Source organism: Cydia strobilella, chromosome 6 (assembly GCF_947568885.1).
Source record: "Cydia strobilella chromosome 6, ilCydStro3.1, whole genome shotgun sequence".
Taxonomy (NCBI): domain Eukaryota; kingdom Metazoa; phylum Arthropoda; class Insecta; order Lepidoptera; family Tortricidae; genus Cydia; species Cydia strobilella.
Genome location: NC_086046.1, coordinates 7,386,807 through 7,408,526, shown reverse-complemented (window position 1 = coordinate 7,408,526; position 21,720 = coordinate 7,386,807). Strand labels below are relative to the sequence as shown.

At 37.0% G+C, this 21,720-nt stretch overlaps 1 protein-coding gene across 2 annotated transcripts in view; it reads right to left on the bottom strand.

Annotated features, from left to right (window-relative positions):
- Positions 1–21,720, bottom strand: part of LOC134742380 (ecdysone receptor) — a 324,182-nt gene that overhangs the window by 183,236 nt on the left and 119,226 nt on the right. For both annotated transcript variants that reach the window (XM_063675496.1, XM_063675495.1), the window contains one exon: positions 9,033–9,077. The gene's annotated coding sequence lies outside the window, so the exon portion shown is untranslated. The remainder of the gene's footprint in view (positions 1–9,032; positions 9,078–21,720) is intronic.

Sequence of the window (21,720 nt, the reverse complement as noted above, 5' to 3'; positions counted from 1 at the left end):
TCCCTTAAGGGGTGAAAAGGGGTAAGGAATTTACTATGACAGACAGACGAAGGATGTACATTTAGCAGGTGCACTTACTCATCGCTTGTCGCTTACGAAGGCATCTTGCTTACTGTTGCTACAGGAAAGAGAAAGTACTTACTTCTAGATTAGTAGATATTTGCCATTCTCAAAATTACCCCACTTTCGAAGTTGCCCAGCACCAGTCATAATGCACCTGTAAATTCCAAATCTAGTTTGAAAAACAATGATTCTTTACCAAACAGCTGTCAATATTTAACTAGCAAAATTTTGACATTGGTATTACGTGGGTATTACATATAACTAGGTATATAACTTTAAGCGCATATTTAAAGGGTGATTATTACAAAAAATACAATAATACTCCTTACATTAGATTTTTGTGCCTGTCGTCTAAAAAACCGAACATATGCGAGTCGGACTCGCCCACCGAGGGTTCCGTACTTTTTAGCATTTGTTGTTATAGCGGCAACAGAAATACATCTGTGAAAACTGTCTAGCTATCACGGTTCATGAGATACAGCTTGGTGACAGACAGACGGACAGACGAACAGTGGAGTCTTAGTAATTAGGGTCCCGTTTTTACCCTTTGGGGACGAAACCCTAAAAAGTATATTATGTATTTCACTTTTCACCGCCATCATGCGTAAACCCCAGTTACCAAAACAAGTATCTCATATTACCTAAACCTCTGCAACCCTTATCCATTAGTGCGAAAAACATGTATAATCTTACTGGGTTCAATCACCCCTTGATGAGATGTCTCTCGTTTCGAAACCCACACCGTACTATCCTTTTTCCGCACCATTATCACGTCAATCTGAAACACACACCGTTGACTATTCGTCTTTGTCGAATTATTTTAGATACCTGATTATTGACGCATGGCGAAGAAAATATTATACATATAGTTAGTTATTATTATTTTAGCTACCGAGTGGGTTCTAAAACTTATTTGTTATGGCACTTATAGCATTATTTGTAAAAAGTGTATAATACCGATAATTATCTAAATAAACATTTAATTAAAATAGTAGTAATAGTAGTATTAAAATATAATTTTTAACAATTACTTTCTTTCTTCTTATTATTATTATTCAGAGCCCCCTGTGTCCCACTGCTGGGCAACGGCCTCCCTCCTCTTTTTCCACTCGTCTCTGTTTAGTGCTATATCTGGCCAGCTTCTCAAAAAGCAGTCCAAGTTTGGGGCTCCCACTTCGTGGTTAACTTGGCCCACAAGTCGTCCGGCATTCGGCAGACATGACCAGCCCAGTCCCATTTCAACTTACGAGCCGCTTTCCGAGCTACGTCTATTATTTGAGTCTTAGAGCGCAGCGTGGTGTTTCGGACTCGATCTCGTTCTCTGCGCTCCATAGCTCTCTGGCAAACCCCGAGTTTGGACTTTTGAGCTTCCGTCAAAGACTAGGTCTGAACACACTAGGTGAGGCACTTTCTCCGTACAAATAAAAAAAAACGGTAAGTGCGAGTTCGTTTAACTCGCGCACCGAGGGTTCCGAACAAACTTTAAATTTTGTCATGTAACTATAGTCACGAAAGACTTTTGACCAGAATCATAAGTAACAAGCGTAATTGTGTATAGCCCCATCTATCGGCAAATCGGCTAACTAATTTGCGCGACCTGTATGTATGTTGGTTTTTCTGGGATTCTTTATCATGTGAACCGATTTCAACAATTTTTATTTTATTTGAAAGAAGGTGGTTTTAGTGTAATCTTCAAATTATCAAAATCAAATTATATTTTAAAATGTTTTTTGATAATAAAAAAAAAGTATTCAAGGTAGATGTGTGATTATATTTTTCCAGTAATATTTATGATAATGTTATAGTGTAAAAAATTCATAATTTTTGGTTGGGTGATAAGGGGGGGGGGGGGGGGGGTTGTATTTTTTTTAAACATTTTACTTCAAAGGTCAATTTTTTTCACCTTGAAAAAAAAAAGACCTTTGAAGCTGATGAGCTCTTTCAAATGATATCCCACTCGACCTAGCAACTGGACTTTGAAAATTTGCCCCCTCTTTATGGGCATTTTCCATAATTAATAAAAAAATATTAAAAAATTTCACTTTACATGTGTTTGGGTTAGCGTTCTTCATGACTATTCCAAATTTTAAACATACATGTACGAGTATGTTTCCCCTATACAAAATAATTGCTATGTATTTAATCAGATGCAGTGCACAATACCTTTAGCTTTACAAGTCTTACATATTGTGTTTTTAATTATATAGAGCACAGTAACAGTACACAATATCTGTAATGTAGAATAATACATACGTTTATTTATAATTTTGATACTTCAAAATAAACTGATAATCTATCAACGTGAATATTTTGTAAATTTTAAAACTTAAGGTAAATCGATTTTCAACAAACTTATGGAGATATCCTAGAATACCTAGATGATAAAAGATATGTGTATATCGTGTTTGAGAATAGAAGAGCTATTTATATCATACTAGCTTTTGCCCGCGACTTCGTCTGCGTGGAATTAGTAATTTGGGTACCTTAATTCTTAAACAAATCTGCTTTTTAATCCACCCTTTTTTTCACCCCAAATTGGTCCACACTATACATTTCTACCCCATTTTTTACACCCTTAAGGGATGATTTCGGGGATAAAAGTTATTCTATATCCTTTCCCACAGCTCAAACTATCCCCATACCAAGTTTCATCTAAATCGGTTCAGCGGTTATTGATTCCCCATACAAATTTCCACCCTACTTTTCACCCCCTTGAGGGGTGAGTTCTGGGATAAAAAGTATCCTATGTCCTTCCCCGAGAGTCCCGGGACTCAAATTATCTGTATACCAAATTTCAACTAAATCGGTTCAGCGGTTTAAGCGTGAAGAGATAACACACAGACAGACAGACAGACTTTCGCATTTATAATATTAGTATGGATTCAAGTTTGTACAGGCACCTCTGCTATATTCAACTCGTTCCTGCGACATAAAAACGCTAGCAGTGGCAACACCCTTTAACGTGTAATGGTTCGGAATAAATGGTTAATCATCCTCTCACGTCCACGTCGAGTGTTCAAGATCATTCCGTCTTACAGACCCATTGACGCAAGTTCATGTTATTATAATGTATTCAATAAATACATTCATGCCAGACCAGACTAATCTTTATTTAACACGCCCGTACCAATACCAACCCAGAACCAAGCAAGAAACAAGTTAACACTTAGATGGTCAGCCGCAACTATGCTTTCTTCTATCTGGATGCATTTTGTGTTCGGGAGTGTTGGGACACCTGGACCGTCATCAAAGTCAAATTTGGATGAATTATTAAAATTAAACGATGTTGTAGCGATTAGCATGTAACTGATGTTTATTCTGAGTGATTCGATGTATGTGGTAACTATAAAACTGTTTGGTTTATCAGGATTGAACTAAGTTGAACCGTGTCAATAGTGTCATAAATAAATAGATTGCTTAGTTACGCTGAATTTGGATAGGATGGGTAAGATAGCCAAGTCACATATGGGAGTTGCATCAGTAGTGGAAAAAACATGCATAAACGCTAATAATACTCGTACATTCACATCAAAAACCCATAGCTTGTTTTCATCGCTTTTAGTACCTACTCCTGTTCCGTCTTTGCACTCGAACGCTGATATTTCGCCTCGTGCCTCTGGCTCCCATGGAGACAGCTCTTAATAAAATGAAATCAATGTTCAACGCGACAAGTATTAAAGTTTTACCTTGGGAGCCCAAAGATATGTACAGTTTAGCCATTTGGCACAAGCATACTAGAGGTCAAAACAAATTTTTTGACCCGCAGTTCTTAAAAAAATATCCTTTAGGGGAGTGCTGAGTATTTTTTTTCTTTTCAGAAACCTTTCGTGTGTATGAAAAGGGCTTTTTGAGGCGATTCTAAAAATATACCACATCATTACACTGAAATGTATTTTTTTTATTAAAACAAAAACAATTTTCAAAACATACCAAGGGCTCCTCCAGATATAGGATCTGGCTGACTTTTTTTACAATATACCACAAATGATACGTGATATCCTCATATCTAACCCCAAAAAAGCAATTTTGAAAATAATTTAATTTAGTCTTTTTATTTTATTTTTCAATACCTATTACAAAGTGACACACGTTGCGTACATCATACACTAGAAGGCTAAATACCTAGACACTCCACTTTCATATTAATAGCGCCATCATATAATATATCACTGTATACTAATCGATAATAGCCACGCGATTAAAGTTCTTATTCCGTCTACTAAAGTCTTTAGCAGACTACTAGTGATTAGTTTTGAATAAAACCACACACACACACACACACAGTTGAAGATTTCTCTAGCGAGAAACTTGCGATGCGCCTATCTACATACCGCGCCCGCGTTTCCTACCTTACCTATTATGTGCTATTATCTGAATATTATGTACTGCTTTATTTTACTATTTTGATGTAAATAAAAATGTAGGTTCATAGGAGACACTATATTATTTTATTATCACATCACAATATCGATTTGTTTAAAATCAATATAGTTTAATCTGTGAAGTATCGAAATGGACCTACTTGTACAATCTACTCAATCAGTCGCTTACTCGCTTATAGAGTCTGTGCGGAGAGAGAAGAGTCGTGGAATGTATGGGGCCCAATACATTCTTCTCTTTCCGAACAGACTATAAAATATTTGTACATAAAAACAAAACACTAACCTTGTTTAAACATCACGAATTTCTATTAATCTACCGACAATTCGTTCCAATTCTCCATTCGATACCAACGTGATCGACAACGATTTCTATAGACCTTATTCCGTTGTAATAAGGCTAAAAATGTAGGTATATGTCGACCGTACATGCGATAGACGTATCTGCCAGCTATATTTGTAACTTACTATATTGACGCAAGGTTTATTATTGCTTGGTTGTGTTTACGGTGGGTATGTGCAACGCACGCACGAAGGTGAAACCGGCCTACAATCACACTGCACTACAGTGACGCCACGGCCTGTAACCGATAACAGTGTTATCGATATACGTTTTTAGATCGGCTTTTGTAAACTGTGTTTTAGTGAGTCACGGTACTCGAAAAATGTGTCACTTGTACACTGTATCTAATACCTGTGTACCACTTAACTAGTAACGGCTTTTATAGAAAGCGATTAATAGCGTTATTCATAATTGTCTGTCAATTCTAACAAACCGTTGATAATCGTTTGTCTCTAGCGAGGCCCCGACGTTGTCTGTTCTAGTACAAAATTGAATACTCATGCCGCAGCCGTAGCCATTTTGGTGATGGGCAAGCTGTGTATGTGTATATGTATGTGTGTGTGTTTAGCATGTTTTTAGGGATGTGGACTTGTCGATTTTAATCATGTTATATCGATAATATTTACACAGCGAAACGGAATAGCAATTAATTGAAGCTTAGATATCTCCACTAAAAATAAATACTATAATGAATACTTAATAATATAATAACTCAATTATTGCGGAAAACATATTTTAGCTAGTATTAATGTCACTTTTATATATTTCCACCGTTGATTATAATTATTCTAATATCGAATTCACAAACACATAGGTACTGGTTGATAAGAATATGCCTAAATATTTCTTATTCTTATTCTTATAAAGTTGTGTTATAATAATGGTTATATTAGTGTGTCAAAGGACTGTCTCATTTCAAACATAAACAGAGAGATCATAATATCTTTGTCTTACACTAGTACTAGCACCCAAAAGGAAAGGATTAGTATAAAATTAAATTAAATTAAAAAGCTTTTATTTCGGATTAATTACATCCATAGAATTACATATTATTAAAATTAAAATTAAAAAATACAGTATAGTATAGTTTTTTTGTTCTTATTTACTGACAAGATTTGCTTGACCAACTATATCTGTTCAATTTTAGGTAGTTTAAATCCTTTCAAGTAAAATTAAAAATGTAAAAAATGCCGATAGTTTTTCGATATGACTTTATCGACATGGCAACAATCCTCCTCCTCATTGTTAATCGTACATAAAAATGTGGCTGTGTGTGTGAGCCTATGCGGCTACGGTGACAGCTGGCTTAGACTTCATCTTTAGGAATATTATATCTATGGTATCTAGTCATTTTGACGTTTCTGTTTGTTATAAAGACAAAATTTAACAAAGGTTTGCAAGAGGTTAAGGAGGTAAGTTATTACCTAGGTATCTATATTTGGATACCTATTGTAAATTGGACGATCCCTTGTTGGCTAGAAGACTTGCACGGGTTTTCAATTATGACAATTATTAAGAACAAGGGTCGTTAAACTTTTCAGAAAAAGAGAAAGCAGCAGAGGAAAATCTTCAGGTTTAAGAACTTCAAAGAGCCACGAAAGTTAATTTGGTCTGTTTAAAGTAGTCTAAATGTTAATTTCTGGGGAACAAGAACCGCTACAATAAAATTGTAACTACGTTGAGAGAGTTACATACCTACAGCTACAGCTAATAGCGAACAAGAATAATCACATTAAATTTAAAATATTTGTTTACGTATATTATTGGATAAAGAACCTTGCTAATACAGTAACTTTATACATTTGCGTTTGCGTCAAATTCAGTAGTTCTGATTTTTTGCAGACTTGTTTATGATGTTGGCTTAATGAATAACTCGAGCGCCGAACGCAACTTTGGCAAAAATCAAAAAATCTGCGAAAAATCAAAGAACTGTCTGTGTAGATCTAATAATTTTCAACCTTTCAAAATTGATAATTTTTTGAAATTGAATTCGCAGTACTCAAAGTACATATGCACTTTTGTCTCGGGTAATGCCGCTTAGCACAAATGTTCCTAAGGTCAAACAAAGCTGATTTGGCCCGGTAGCCACGAGATCGTACCGTGCCTACCCCCCCAAAAAGGGAGGGGAAAGGGTCGGATCCCCAGGTCCAATCTATGCTATATTTCTTCCAACTCTTAGCAACTAGAACAAGTTATATATTATTTTCATATACTGGATTATGCAGTTCTTATACTAATCCGCAAGATTACTCTTAGTATTTTACTAACACAAGAAGACGCAACCTCAAATGAATCCACAAACTTTTTGCTTGCGTAAAACATCGCAAAGCTCGCCAATTGCATTTTATATTTGTTAGAAGTAGTTACTTATAGTATTTAAAAAATCTAGCACGAGCTATAAACATGCATGTATATAAACGATGTATGCGTATAAAGTATGTTGTTTTCGAGCGCGCGGAAGTATGTAGGACGCTTGCGTCGGGGGCACGATACATTATCTTATTAGGTTAATAACCTGTAGCCGAGTATCACTGCAATCACTGCTATCGCTCTCTACAGACGATTGGCTCTAAGATTTTGATTAATCACAAATAGCCCTAATTATTGAGGGTATTGAGCTTAATATCGGTAAGTCGTTTAGTGTAGCACTTATATTATTACGTATACTTAAGAATAACAAGTCAAGTTTTGTAGTCTACTCGCAATAAAACAGGTTAAACCTAATAAACATTTACCTACTAAGATACTATTGTAAAATTTAGTACAAAATCTGTACCTACAGGTGTACCTACTTACAAGAACTTTATTTACGTTCTATTTATTACGTACTAATTAGGTATAAACATAAGTTGTTACTCTACAGGGGTCTATCTAGATTAAATCATACAATTTCTGACATTTATTTTATCACATCAAGTAATCGATAAATGAAACAGCGATATCTAAAACATTAATAAAGCAAACCATAATTATTACTTTATTAAACATCATATATTATCATGTTATCCCATCAGATTAATTTAACAGGATTTCATGGAAATCGCGGTTATGACAATGTATGATCAATACAAATAAAGAATATGAACATGAATATTAACAATTTTTCATTTCATTCCGTTCGCGTCGTTTAGTATCGTGTTAAATAAATATCGGTTACCTGGACTTTTAGTGGCTTTTAATTAATCCTTCCGTTCTTAAAATAAAAGTAACCGGTAGTTGGCACACTACTACTACTCATGACACCATCGCAGCGCAGTTAAAGTTTTATAGCAGTCATCTTTTATCTGTTAATTTCTATTGTAGCACTACGTGCATGATCCTACATAAACGATGATTCCCTGCATAGTAACAATAAGGTTTTGTACTCGTACATTATTATTCCTAACAATAAAGACCAGATGCTAGACTAAGGGTCGGTTGCACCAACTGTTTGTGATCGTTAAAGAGTTCGCTAAATTTTATTGTATGGAGAATTTCATAGTAAACCGCCGCGGCGCGCCGGGTGACGTTCATCAGTCTGTCAAGTGTGGATGGTGCAACTGGCACTAAGAGTCCCCGGCAAGCTCGGCCGAATTTCACCTTCCCATACAAACAGAGTTTCGTTCTCATTTTAAAACTACGTGTTGGATTGTAAGTTGTAACGAAACTGCATATGCAATGACATGAGGTAAATCTAGGTCAGTAATTAGTTTATATAGCTCCAGTTTATAAAACGAACGAAATAGAGCAAAAACAAGTTTTGTATGAAAAACTTAAATTCGCTGTATTTTTTTACTATGGTATTGGTATCTGAAGCTACATAAACTAATTACAGACCGAGATATACCTTATCTTATTGTAAGTACAACGTTTCCGAGCAATCTAGCTAGTCGTTTTAAAATGAGAGCGTAACTACGTTTGTATGGAGAACCTGTGTTAAAGCCATTAGTAATTATTGTTATAAATATGTAATACTGCTATGATCTTTTTTATGAGCAACTGAGACAGTTTAATTTTGACTTTACTTCTAATTAGATCAGATATCAGATCGATAAAAATAGGGTTCTACCTAATCCAAACTTTGCATCACAAAGTCTTATCCATTCATGTTAATTCCCACGTCAGTTACTTGATTGTTCTAAGAAGTTTAAAATAAATAACTGCCCCTTAACGTGCTCGAATCACGCGATTGGCCAGTTCTAACAATTTACACCTTGATTGGTATCTGTGGTGGATTTATAGGAGCGTTTTTTTCAAAGTTAACTCACCACTGGAGGCGTTTTCCGAGGCGAACAGCGGGGCGGCGTTGTAATCTGAAAAAAAAAAAAATACCAACTTGTAATATCGGTATACATTAAGTTCAGTCAAGGGCAGAAATATATATTCTCAATGTAATAAAAATATGTGTACGCTCTTACACCTTAGTTAATAAAGTCGTGTTCACATATTTTTGAGCCATTTGTCTGGATCGATATTTTTGCCTTCGACTGTACATGTCGAATGGGGAGCCGACGCGAAGCGCTTTACACGCGAGTTAGGACGTCGACTCAAACAGAAAGGCCCCCAACCTCGTACCTACACTAAGAAACATAAAAAAAACGGAAATTGTAAAGCCTAGTTTTTTCTTCGCTACTGGATCACGGTATTAAATGCAACTATCAAACTAATGGCCGGTAAGGTTTTCACCGAGTCTCGTCACGTTTCAAAGTGGAACGGATGGCGTCGCGTAGAGCGGGAAGCGTGGCGAAGGCCGCGAGGTAAACGACACTGCGCTTACGCAACGCTGCGTGTAAACTGTAACCTATAACATGGCCTTATTGGCCTCTAGGTCTAGGCCTCGAAAACTGGTAGGTAGTAATAGCTCTGACGACTCGGCACAGGGTATATAGATGACACTGCTTTCGCCGAGTGCGCAATGGCAGAGTCCTCGTCTGTCAGCTATATATTATATGACATCTTTTTTTTTTGTGATGTAGGTAGGCAAATGAGCAGACAAATCGGCTAATGGTAAGCAATTGCCGTCACTCATGGAATGGGGTAGTTGACACATGTTGAATTTTATGACAAAATCTAGTTAAATAGATAGAAAATGAGCAATTTATCACAATAAATTGGAAACTTAAAAAATATATGGGAATAATAAATAAATACAAGACCTGTTTCAAAAAAAACTTTTTTAAACTTTCAAGTAGGAAAAAATAACAGTACCATTCGATTCCTTACATTTTATTTAAAAAAATGTTGTATTGTATAGCAACAATATACAAACGCAACATTTCACCGACAAAATCGCAATTTCCTTGTTTTCCATACATAGAAACGGCTTCTAAGCAAAGCGGCTTCTAAGCAAAGTGACACAGTGACGATGACGTCACGATGTGTTGCCATTTTGTTAGAGCGTTTGCTCAGTAAAGTGCGTGTGCATAATTTGTAACTTTTGTATTGCTTTAAGAGTCCCATACAGACATTTGATCCTCAAAACAAACCTGATCGACTGATACCATAAAAAAAATTGACAGCTAACCAATTGCAGTTTGCATGCGTTGCCTTAAGATGGGAGTACGCTCTTTACTTGAAGGTCGTATCGGTCCGGAAATACCGCGGGCGACAGTTCATTCCAGTTTAGCTGTGCTAGCCAGGAAGTGTTTGTAGAAATGCAGACACATAGGAAGGAAAAATTGCCACGGAATTTCAGCACGATGCTAGCGACTTCCAACGCTGTTCTTCCGAAATTTGAAGAAAATTACTGTCCAGAATGAAATGCAACGTTTTGGAAAATTAATAATGGAGATGACCTTTGTAATCAAAAAAATGTTCGCCATAATTAACCACGGCTAATAGCATGATGTTGATTATGCTCGACCGCGCCCAGGATATACTTTTCGCATCGTTAATTGCCACCTTCACGTCCGTGCTATGGCACGAAGACGTTTAGACTATATAGTTGTGGAGTGACGTGAATAACGTTAAATCCGTTCAGCGTACTACGTTATCTTCATTGCCTGTAGGTTTTGTATAACTAGGTAAGCTTCTTTAAAATAATCATATCAATTATACAACGTAGTTGAACCTTTCAGTTCCTTACTTTATGTCATTGGGATTACGCTAAAAACTGGATACATGCTTGTAACCGTGACTATCAATTGTTAAGAGATTAAGCTACGCCGCCTACGCGGATTAGGGCAAGCCCTACAACTCCTACAAGCGTCCGCCGTGTGTGCGACCGTTCGGAATGAATGACAATGGTTTTGCTTTTGTTTTGTCATTTATGTTAATGAGGGACGCAAAGTGACAATTCGATTTTGAGTAGTAAAAATTTATATGAAAACCCCCACTTAACCTTATGAAACATCAAACAACAAAAATGTGGTAATTATAACGTTGTTTACAAATATGGATCCGAAAAAATATATACAACACAAAAATTTTCACATTTATGCAATTTTGTATTTATTTTATGTAAGTATTTATTTATATATATGAGAGATACTAATTTTATAAATATAAATTATAACACAAATATAAGACAATATTACGTATCTCAGCAAAACGTAGAAAGATGAAAGTGCTATGAAATGGCCACTGCTCATCTTGCTGGCATAAACATTTTCTTAACTGAATACAATTTTCTTCTGGGACTAAACTCGATTTTGAAATGGTTGTACTTAAGCCAACCATAATATTTAACTAATTATGCTTTTACTCAACTGTCCAAACTCAAAGTAACTTCACGCTGTCCACTTTTCAACATTAGGTATCATTATGTTACAGTGTCAGACTGACACACTGATCGGGTATTCAGTGAATCGTCTACGATAATGCTGGCAACACACAATGCATGCAAATTCCCGTCTACACACACAGCCAAGCGCGCACATATGAATGTGGGCATAAATTATTTACACTCACACAACGAAAACACATACGTGTGGGTTCGCGGCCTCCTTACATGCCTACAAACTTAGCTCTAACTAAACGATGTAGACGAGTAGTTATTCTCGGCGTTAGTAACAGTTTTTGTTGGAATATCGTCATGTTATTGTCTCGGATTTCTGAAACAGTAGGTTTAAGTAGATTTAAGCATACAAAAAGAGTAAAAAATAATAATGGAAATGGTAATTGTTCAGTAGGTATTTTGCAAATACAATTACATAAGAAGTGCTCTTAGATCTGCATTCATTATTCTTGTTCCTGCTCCCAGAAATGTTCACAAATTATATTGGGAGAGAAAAGCGTTTCTGCGTAAACGTAAAACCAATAAGCTACACAAGCGACGAGTAAACAATCTTTTAAGGGATATGTGTATCTAAAACCAAGAAATATTACCCTCATCATAACATTAATGTGTTCTTTATGCATTTTTCAGAAGCGCTGGTTGCAATCCGGAGGTAGCGAGTTCAAACCCCGGCTCGTACCAATAAGTTTTTCGGACCTTATGTTCCAAATATCATTTGATTTACCAGTCGCTTTTCGGTGAAGGAAAACATTGTGAGGAAACCGGACTAATACCAATAAGGCCTACTTTACCCTCTGGGTTGGAAATGCAAGATGGTAGTCGCTTTCGTAAAAACTATTGCCTACGCCAATTCTTGGGATTAGTTGCCAAGCGGACCCCAGGCTCCCATGATCCGTGACAAAATGCCGGGACTACGTCCGACCGACTTTTGAATGACATCCGACAACACGGAGTTCGGGACTGGATGAATCGGGCACAAGATCGACGGGAGTGGAAGAAGAGGGTGGTACAATAAATATAGCGTTTTTACAATGATTAGTCCCTTTAAAAGCCAGTTATGGATGATAGTGTGATAACTAAGCCATAAAACCTGTCTCTTAGACGACGCTACGCTACGCTACGACTATCTTCATAAAGTACGGATAAGGCCAGCGCGGGGCCTGTAAAAAAATCTGTCATGGGGCCCATGGATTCCTTTAATTTTGTCGGACGAAGTGAAAGCGGGGCCCCCAAACGCGCGGAGCCCGTGGAATTTACTACTTTTTCCATGTGACTTATTCCGCCACTGCTCTTAGATAACCTTTGACTTGTTTGCTCGAGTTTTGTCTGTCTGGCTCAACAAAGACTTTCCACAGTCATTTTAAAGAGATACATACCTACGCAGTGGAATACGAAGGATAGATATCTTCATAAAGTACACGACTAATTAGTTCTTCTGATAACCAGACCATAACAAAATCGTATCAGTCGTGATACTTATTTTATTTAAAGGTCTATCTATTATCTTTTTATGTTCCGGCTCTTATTTATAAACTAATTATCAATAAACTGATGATTTTAGTTTATATTTAGATGCTGTTCAATAATTTAAAGCATGTATTAACGTACGTAAATGTACTAATTTCCGCGTTTGTAACTAATATAACCAACTTAGGCCCTCAGCACACGAGACGTAAGCGTATCGTAAAAACGTCACGAGTACGAGACGCTTAGAGTTCTGGGCACCAAAGCGTAATCGTTCTGTTTGCATACAAGTTCTTTACGCTTACGCCTGTCGTAATGACGACAGATCTCATACGCTACGACTACGCTTCGTGTGCCGACTTGTTTGAACTTGTACGTGCTCGTAGCGCTTTCGTTCTACGCGCGTATTACGATACGCTTACGCGTCTCTTACGCTTACGCCTCGTATGCTGAGGGCCTTAATTGTTTAACTCGCTTATCATAAATTCGTGCCATTATACCCTTAAACTCAATATGTAACATTCCCAACCTAAATAACGTTCTGCGATGTAATGCATAGACCTCTGCCCGCGTCGCTTTTGCGCGGTGTCTTGTGTACGAACACGCACCAAATTGAGTTCCGATAATTTATTGCAGTTGTTATAAATACTCTCGATATCGGTGCAATAGTGTGAAACTGTCGTGCGTGTGTAATTCCCCACTTTTGGGTAAGTGTGAACACAAATTAGTATTTAAGTAGGTATCTTCACCTTAAACCCATAGTTAGACATTAGTGCTTAATACTCTCACTTTAATGTAATTATTTCTTAGCCGCTAATTCCTTACCAAAAGCGAATATTAGCTTGCGAATGTTTTGTATAATAAACATTCTCGCTTTGTTCATAGTTATGTTGCAGTTAATTGAGTTAATATATTTTAGTACTGGTCATTTCAAGAATCGACGGGCGGTGACTTATGTTTTTCAATATACCCATTCTGTAATACTGCTTGCTTTGTAAACTCCGCTCTGCTTTTGTTCACCGCCACACTCAACCACTAGCTTAAGCACTTCTCCTTAATAATGAATTCCGGTGGCGCTGAACAAAGGTTGATTAAAAGTCCTTCAATAACCCCTGGCTTCGGATCATTACAGGAACACCGTACGGGCTGTTGTTACCCGTGGCCGGTGTACCCAGCATCTGGACATTTCGCCAATTCCCGATTGATGGGAAGTGTCTACTACATTGCGACGCTTATCAGTCCACCTCAGTGCCTGCGTTGCTACCTGCGTTCGGAGTGCCTACCGCCGCGCCGGCCGAACGGACAATTAAGGGAAGTGTCGTTTTGCGGATTCCCAAGTTTTAGTTAGGCTGTTCAATAATAGACCCGCGACCCGTAGTTTATTCTTATATATATTAGTAATAAACCTAATGTTAAAAGTTAATGTTGTTTTAATTAATCCGTTATACTAAGAAAAGTAAAAACGCGACAGTGGCAGTATTAACTTGAAGTCTGGAAGTACGTACGCATTCGTATTTTGTTATTCTTGACCTACGGCGAGCAGAAATGCTCGAGTGACCGAACTGCAGGCCTTGCATACGTCTGTGTGCAGTGTGCATATTACGCATGCATATTATGTGCATAATAGACGCACGCAAGCTCCCTTAGGTACTCTCCCTCTTTATGTAAGGAGCTAGGGTTGACGCAAGCCACAAGACGACGAATTGAGATTAATAAAGAGCTTAATCGTGAATAACTGGGTCATACCCAAACGCTTGTTTTCAGCAGCCCATTCAGATCCCTGAGAGTGAAAGAATATTTCCCCGTTAACAATTATAATCATATAAATTGACAAAATTGAAGTCAAGAATAATTTTTTTTGTTACTTCTCAACGTTTTTCTTTGTTTTAGATCGATTGCGTAGTATTTTTACTTTCACGTATAGATTTTCATAAGATACCTAAATATAACAAGTAAGAAGAAAATTAAGCGCTACATGTTGCCTAACTTGCATTCGATGTTTATCATGCATGACTCATAACCAAGGAAACACCTACCCATGAAAATTAAATGAATCTTCTTTTAGACATATGCCATTGCATGTTGCCTAACTTTTCCCTCTAAATCCATTTCCGTCACAACAAAATCTCGCCATGCAAGCAAATCGATAATGCTAAACTAACCTTCCCCTATAATGCACGCGAGTGCGCGTAAAAGACTGCCTCAACATTCGCGCACCTTGTGACCTAGGTACCCTGGCAACCCTGTTCCCCCTCCCGAGGGGAGCAGGGGGGGAGTCCTGACCACGCACAACGCGTCCCTGCGCGACGCTATATTTAGCGCGGAGAAATGCAGTATTGAACCGGCGATTGCAAGCTATATTATTTATGACAGTTTGTCATAAAACCGTGGAATTTTAGACTAGATCTCGAAAATGTGGAGATTTAGGTTAAATACAGGTTAATATAATAGATTGAATTATTTCTTTCTGGTACCTTTTCGTAGGAGTAACTACTACATACACAGATTGTGATCCCGGGGGAGAAAATGACAAACTTTAGACTTCAAACCGAATTAGACTTGTATAGAAAATAATAGAACATGATAGAAACAAACCCAAATTATATACACTACAAACACATAGGTGATTTAATCCTGCCTTGTTTACATGCCTTGTAGTTAAATATTTATACATTAAAAGAATGAAGAGATAAAGCTTTCTATTGAATTTCCCATGGAACCCTTATTTGACCGTGCGCAACTATCCAAAGCATAATTTTACTAAATAACATGCCATTGAAAACGAGCCGCAGACAAGTACCCTATTCTGATTACAGGTTGTCCGTGTAAATATTTTTATGTTATTTTCTTTGAACACGCAATGGGACCCATTCCACTGTGCTAATTCGAAAGGGTCTAAGAGAGGTAGTTCTTCTTCTTCTTACGCATTTTTTATTTATTCTACCAAAGCTTTTGACGAATGCGCCTAAACCGTGAAATGGAATATCATTTAGTAATCAAATTAAACTGTTATTTTGATGTTCTTTGTTGTTAGATGGTAGGTTATACCAAAAGACTTTGCTGCCTTTACATCATAAACGCCAGGGAAAAATACACTTATTACGCCATTGTTGTGCCAACATTGTATTGGAGTAGGAAACGGTGACATTGAACTGTGAGAATAACTATACGTTTATTACCTAGGGGACTCGACTTGCCGTGTTATTTGAAAACCAATATTGTTTCATTCTAGTTTGATAGCCTTTTAAAATACGCTACATTTTAGACTTTCAACTTTAACAACCTAAGTTGTACTTCCGCTTAGTTGCAAACTGATCGATACCCATACCCAAGTTGTTTACTTAGGATATACCTATATGTTAAAATATATGTAACCAAGTGTATGAAGGTGTCATCGTTTGTAGGCGTAACCGCAACCTTATCCCTTCACCCCCTCGGCCCTTGGATATATACATATGTTTTTGTACGGGAAGCTTGTGGCAATAGAATTACCGATACATGATTTGAGTCACGATATGAGTAAAATAAGAATAAGCCATATAATATAATAAGTTATATAGTATAATAAGGAGGTATTTAAGAAGATAAAAAATATTTTGGCATCATTTGTTTATACAATGTAATATACATAGATACATACATACATGTATAACTAAAATATTACAGTACTAGTTAATGATATATAAGTCTTGAAAATGAGGTCTAAAACTAAATCATCTGCAAAACAATAACAAGTGAAACGTGCATCATACTTACAAATGAGAAGTTTCACTGCAGATAAGCTTTCTGCGAAAGAGAAATCGGACGACGCGGCGGAAAATCAAGAAAAACTTGTACGTGGAGTTGATGTAGAGGATATCGCAGCAAGCGCACGCCAGTAAATCGATAATAGGAAGCCCTCAGACTAGTTCAGCAGTGCGTGCGAGCGACCTATACACCTACTACACGTCGCCGCGCCACATGCAATGCGGGCTATATATAAAAGTGTACAAAATCCGCCGCGTTCCTGCCTGCACCGCGCCGAACGGAACTTATGGCGCAACGACAACGTCTACAATTGCTTGTTCAGAGAAAATAACCGGTTACGATTCAGACTCAAGCTATACTCAATCTAATAGCCCTCGCTTTAAGTCTAAAACTAAACTGGCGGGTTGTCCGTTGTAGGCTGTTTATAAATAGAGAGGCCGCATAATAACACAGCTAGGTGCATTCTCGCTGCAATTTCGCTCTCGGTCGGGCTGTGTGTTTGTGGCGCGCTGAAGATCAGGGCTAACGATCGGCGTGCTTTCTCCGTCTCACTCGCACACGCGGCCAGTCGCCGCCGTCTAGCTTGTCTAGCAAAAGAAACTCTACGACTTCATCCGACAGCGACGCCCAGAGGCTTTTGTGCGTTTTCCATGTTTATGTTTATAGGAGAACACGTACAAGGGTTGCTTTGAATGCCGGTTGCTACAATCTGAAAGAGGTGCATCGTCGCGTTGCAGAATTATAATCACGGTACCCGGCGATGTTGCTATTACCGGGGAATGCAGCATCGAGCGCGATATGAAAGTGTTTTTTGATTACACGTCGAAAACGTATTTGATCGGTCAAACTTTGTAGGAATCCAGTAAATTTTCTCCAAAAATATTTCGCTCTGTATTTCCTAAATGGGCCATCGCAATACTCGTAAAATAACAGCGTGCCAAGTTGCCAACGTCAGTCCAAGATAAATAGCCTCAGTCAGCAGTCAGCACTGCCGCTCTGTAAATATTGTTTCACAATTTGTTATATCTCGGTTTAAATGATCTGAACACTTTTGGTAAGCCAAATAATTCTAAAATCAAGACGGTCTGGAGAGCGAGGATATTTATTTGGTTTAAATTTGGTGCAATTTTGTTTTTGACCTAAATTTTTACTTCACTTACATAAAGTGTTCAACTTAACATCACGAGGATACATACTCGTAATTGATGCATCATCACACTTGGTCGTCGTTTTATTATAATATATATATTAGGTTAAACATCAACTTAAACTAAATATTAATAAAGAGAAATAATACTACAATCAACTATTTTGACAGGTAAATCAGGAATCTAATTCTCTTCAAAGTTTTAACCTATTCCGAGTCGATCTTGTGAAAGCATAGGGAAGTTTCAGTAGTTAGCGAAGTTATTTTTATTAGAACCTTGAACAACGTTGGCTGAACAAGAACGGTACCAGGAAGTTTACTAAAACTTCCTATTCAGTTTCACTCACTTTGATGAAGCCTTTATATTTGAATACAGTAATCTGTCATTACATTAATACTATGCAGGTCGATTGTTGTCAAACTCCTTCGTAAGACCTCTTGTGTCGTTTTCTAAACAAAAATAAACATATTATAGGTATATTAGGTAACATTTAGGTACCTACAATAGTTTAATCATCATTACAATCATGTTTACTCAGATATTTTTATGAAAGGAACTTCAGTCAGTCATTTGCGTTTATAGTTATAGCTACCAGATTGTGATTGGTCTTATGGCAACATAATGAGCTGGTGTAATTTCGTACAGTGAATTTGTTTAAAATTACAAGTTTTAAATTATTTATTTTATTTAGTTAGTAACTCTTGCATATTATATATATTTATATATAATATGCAAGAGTATATAGGTATATAGTTTAACAATTTGAATTCTATAATTCTAGTCTACTGGTGGACAGTAGCAATATTACAAGCTAAACATTCTGCACAGCTTTTACATTTGACGTCTTACAGTATAAAGAGGCACAGAAATTAAAATTGGCTGATTGTACATATGTAGACATATTTTAGATACGAACACCAAGCTATAAATAGGTATTATATTTTAAGTGATGCCTACTGGTATTAATTCAATTAACGGTAACCCGAGTACTTGAGAGGACGCTCAACTATTGGGGTGCCACTGCTTTCAATGCACCAGACGTCAATAAACGGCCACTCAAATCTATCATAGTCCAGTTACATCATATCACTGAGTCTATGTTTATACCTACACAATACAATGAAACCAATGAATCAAACCACGTGACAACAGCGATATACTTTTGCATCATAGAGTAACTTATACTAGAGCGGTACTGTCATAGTAAATTTTGTAACCCCAGTAAATTCACTGCCATCTGTCGACACACTTTAAAACTAAAAATGAAAATTTATAAAAATACGAGAAAATGTATTTATATATGGATAAATGATTTTTTTTATTTGCATTAATTATTTTTATGATTTTGACCCATGTTCTTTCACTGATATGCGTTAAAATTGTTAAATAACAAACGAAACTGTCAACGCCATCTATACGACAGGAGCCCAAAGCTAGTAGCGCCCTCTAAACGAGAATCAAATTTTCTTGATTTTTGAGGCACGTTTTTTCCTTAGACTGTATCCATCTATTACGGAGTTATATCTATCTTTGTTTTGCACGAAACGGTTTGGCACTTATAACACTTTTAATTCATGTTATTAACGGGTCTAACGCGATCAAAGTTAATTTTGGTTTTGCACTTCTTGATACCTACCTTATTATTTCTCTATCGATACTGATAATACTTAGCTAAAAACCGGGCGCTTCGTGGGTACGACAAAACCTTTCAGACAGAAAAAAATATGACGATCAAAAGGAAGTCTGGAAAGGAAATTTCAAATGACTTTTAGCATTGCCGAAAATCCACAACACAACGTCCGCAAAGCGAAGACTTCATTCGGATGCGCCGTAGAAAAGGAGTCAAAGGTAACTAGAAATTTAAACCTTATCGAAAAGGGGATGGAGTACAAAGATACTATATATATGTTATATTTGTTTGACTGACTGCACCAGTGAACAAAGGCAGGAGAGGCACTAGACGTGCGCCAATAAATCTGTGTTGGAATTCGAAAATTGGTTGGTGTCTATACAGAAGACTGAAAGTCGATGTGCAGTGGAAGAGCAACTAATTAAAAAGGTCACAAAGCAATGACCACTATGTACATTGAAAGAGATTGAGTTTAAGGCAGTAAGTCCATCTGAGTTTACAAGCTCACAAAGGCAGCGCACGCTAGACGCCGCGCGCTGATAACGTGACTCAGCCGCCATTATGCTGTGATTTAAGAAAACGAAGTGACGCGCGAATTTTGGCTGGCGTATTACAACGATGGCGTAACGGGTAATACTATATTTACCTTCGGACACGTGTTTCTAGCTGAATGGGGGCAGGCCTTGCCCTTGAACTCGAGGGGAACGCACGCCACGCACCGCCCAAACAGCCCAGGGTTGTGGGCTTCCCCGGATTGTTAGGTGAAAAACTTGTTTATCAAATGCGTAATTCGGTCGCTTAGCGTGACGGGTGACGGTAATGTGAAAATATGTAAAAGAACGTGCGACTTATGGCCCATTTTGGTTGTTTACTTTTACTTACGAAGCTCATATATAAATAGGGTAATAAGTATTTCACACAAAGCATTTTCACACAATGTCATCCCTTTGGAAAAAAAGAGAACAATACGAGGGCACGGATCAGAAAAGGTTGTTTTAGCGTTGAAGAGCTAACTTTTTTTTAGAAGTTGTTGAAAGTATTTTACTTTCTTATTAGTAGCTATTAATAAGGTTAAGTCTACACAAAGGTTAATAAAAATACCTCAATAGACGACTACTTAAATTTCTCATTTTGATTAACACTGCTTATTCTTTAATCTCAAAAACAAAGCGAAATAATTGATAAAGAAAACGATAGAACGTATCGCTTTCACTCCCAAGCACCGTTTTAAAAATTCTCTCTGGCTTGGCTTTGTCGGGGCCAGTCGGCAACCCTAACCCCTCCCCCCTGCCCTACTTCCCCGTGATCAATAGCTTCCTACTTACAGTTTCCGGCTTACACGTGCCTATTTTCCGCACCCAATAGGTAATAACGGATATACTAAGACTCCGCTGTCTGTCTGTCCGTCTGTCACCAGGCTGTATCTTATGAACCGTGATAGCTAGACAGTTGAAATTTTCACAGATGATGTATTTATGTTGCCGTTATAACAACAAATACTAAAAACAGAATAAAAAAATATTTAAGTGGGGCTCCCATACAACAAACGTAATTTTTTGCCGTTTTTTTAAGTCTTACCATTTTAACCTGTAAACGAAAGGCATCTGTCATTTATCTGTCAGATAAAGACTTTCGGATATTTGTTTGCGAATTTTACCGCCCTGGAAGTTTGAGATTTCGAAGCTTTCTGAGTTAACCTCTTATTCGATAATTTGTGATTCACAGATGCCGAGTTATTTTGAGAAAGTTACTGATATTTTGTCGATGTGATACTGGATCAAATTTAATATTGCTTTGATTATGCACATAACACGTTATAATTTGATATCATACAGAAGTTCTCAAAAACTTTGATATGCATATTAATGTATGAAGCGTTATATGTATGATTGATTTTGTACGTATGATTTCTGTATAAAACTAAATTTTACTACCTATCAATTTAGCGCAAACGAATATTCGAAAGTAGATAGATGCGCACATATTTATGTAGTTATAGTGTGTAATGATGACTTAATAAAACTCAATTGTTTATTGTATGGAAAGCAAACCACCTTATACTACTTAAACACTGAAACTACTAAAAGTTATTTAAGTGTACTACCTAACTGCTTCCTACTCAATTCAATATATTCTTTATTCAAATAGGCCTAGCAACAAGCACTTTTAAATTGTCAAGTCTACATTTTAATATGCATATCAATATGCGTATTATGTCAAATTATAACATG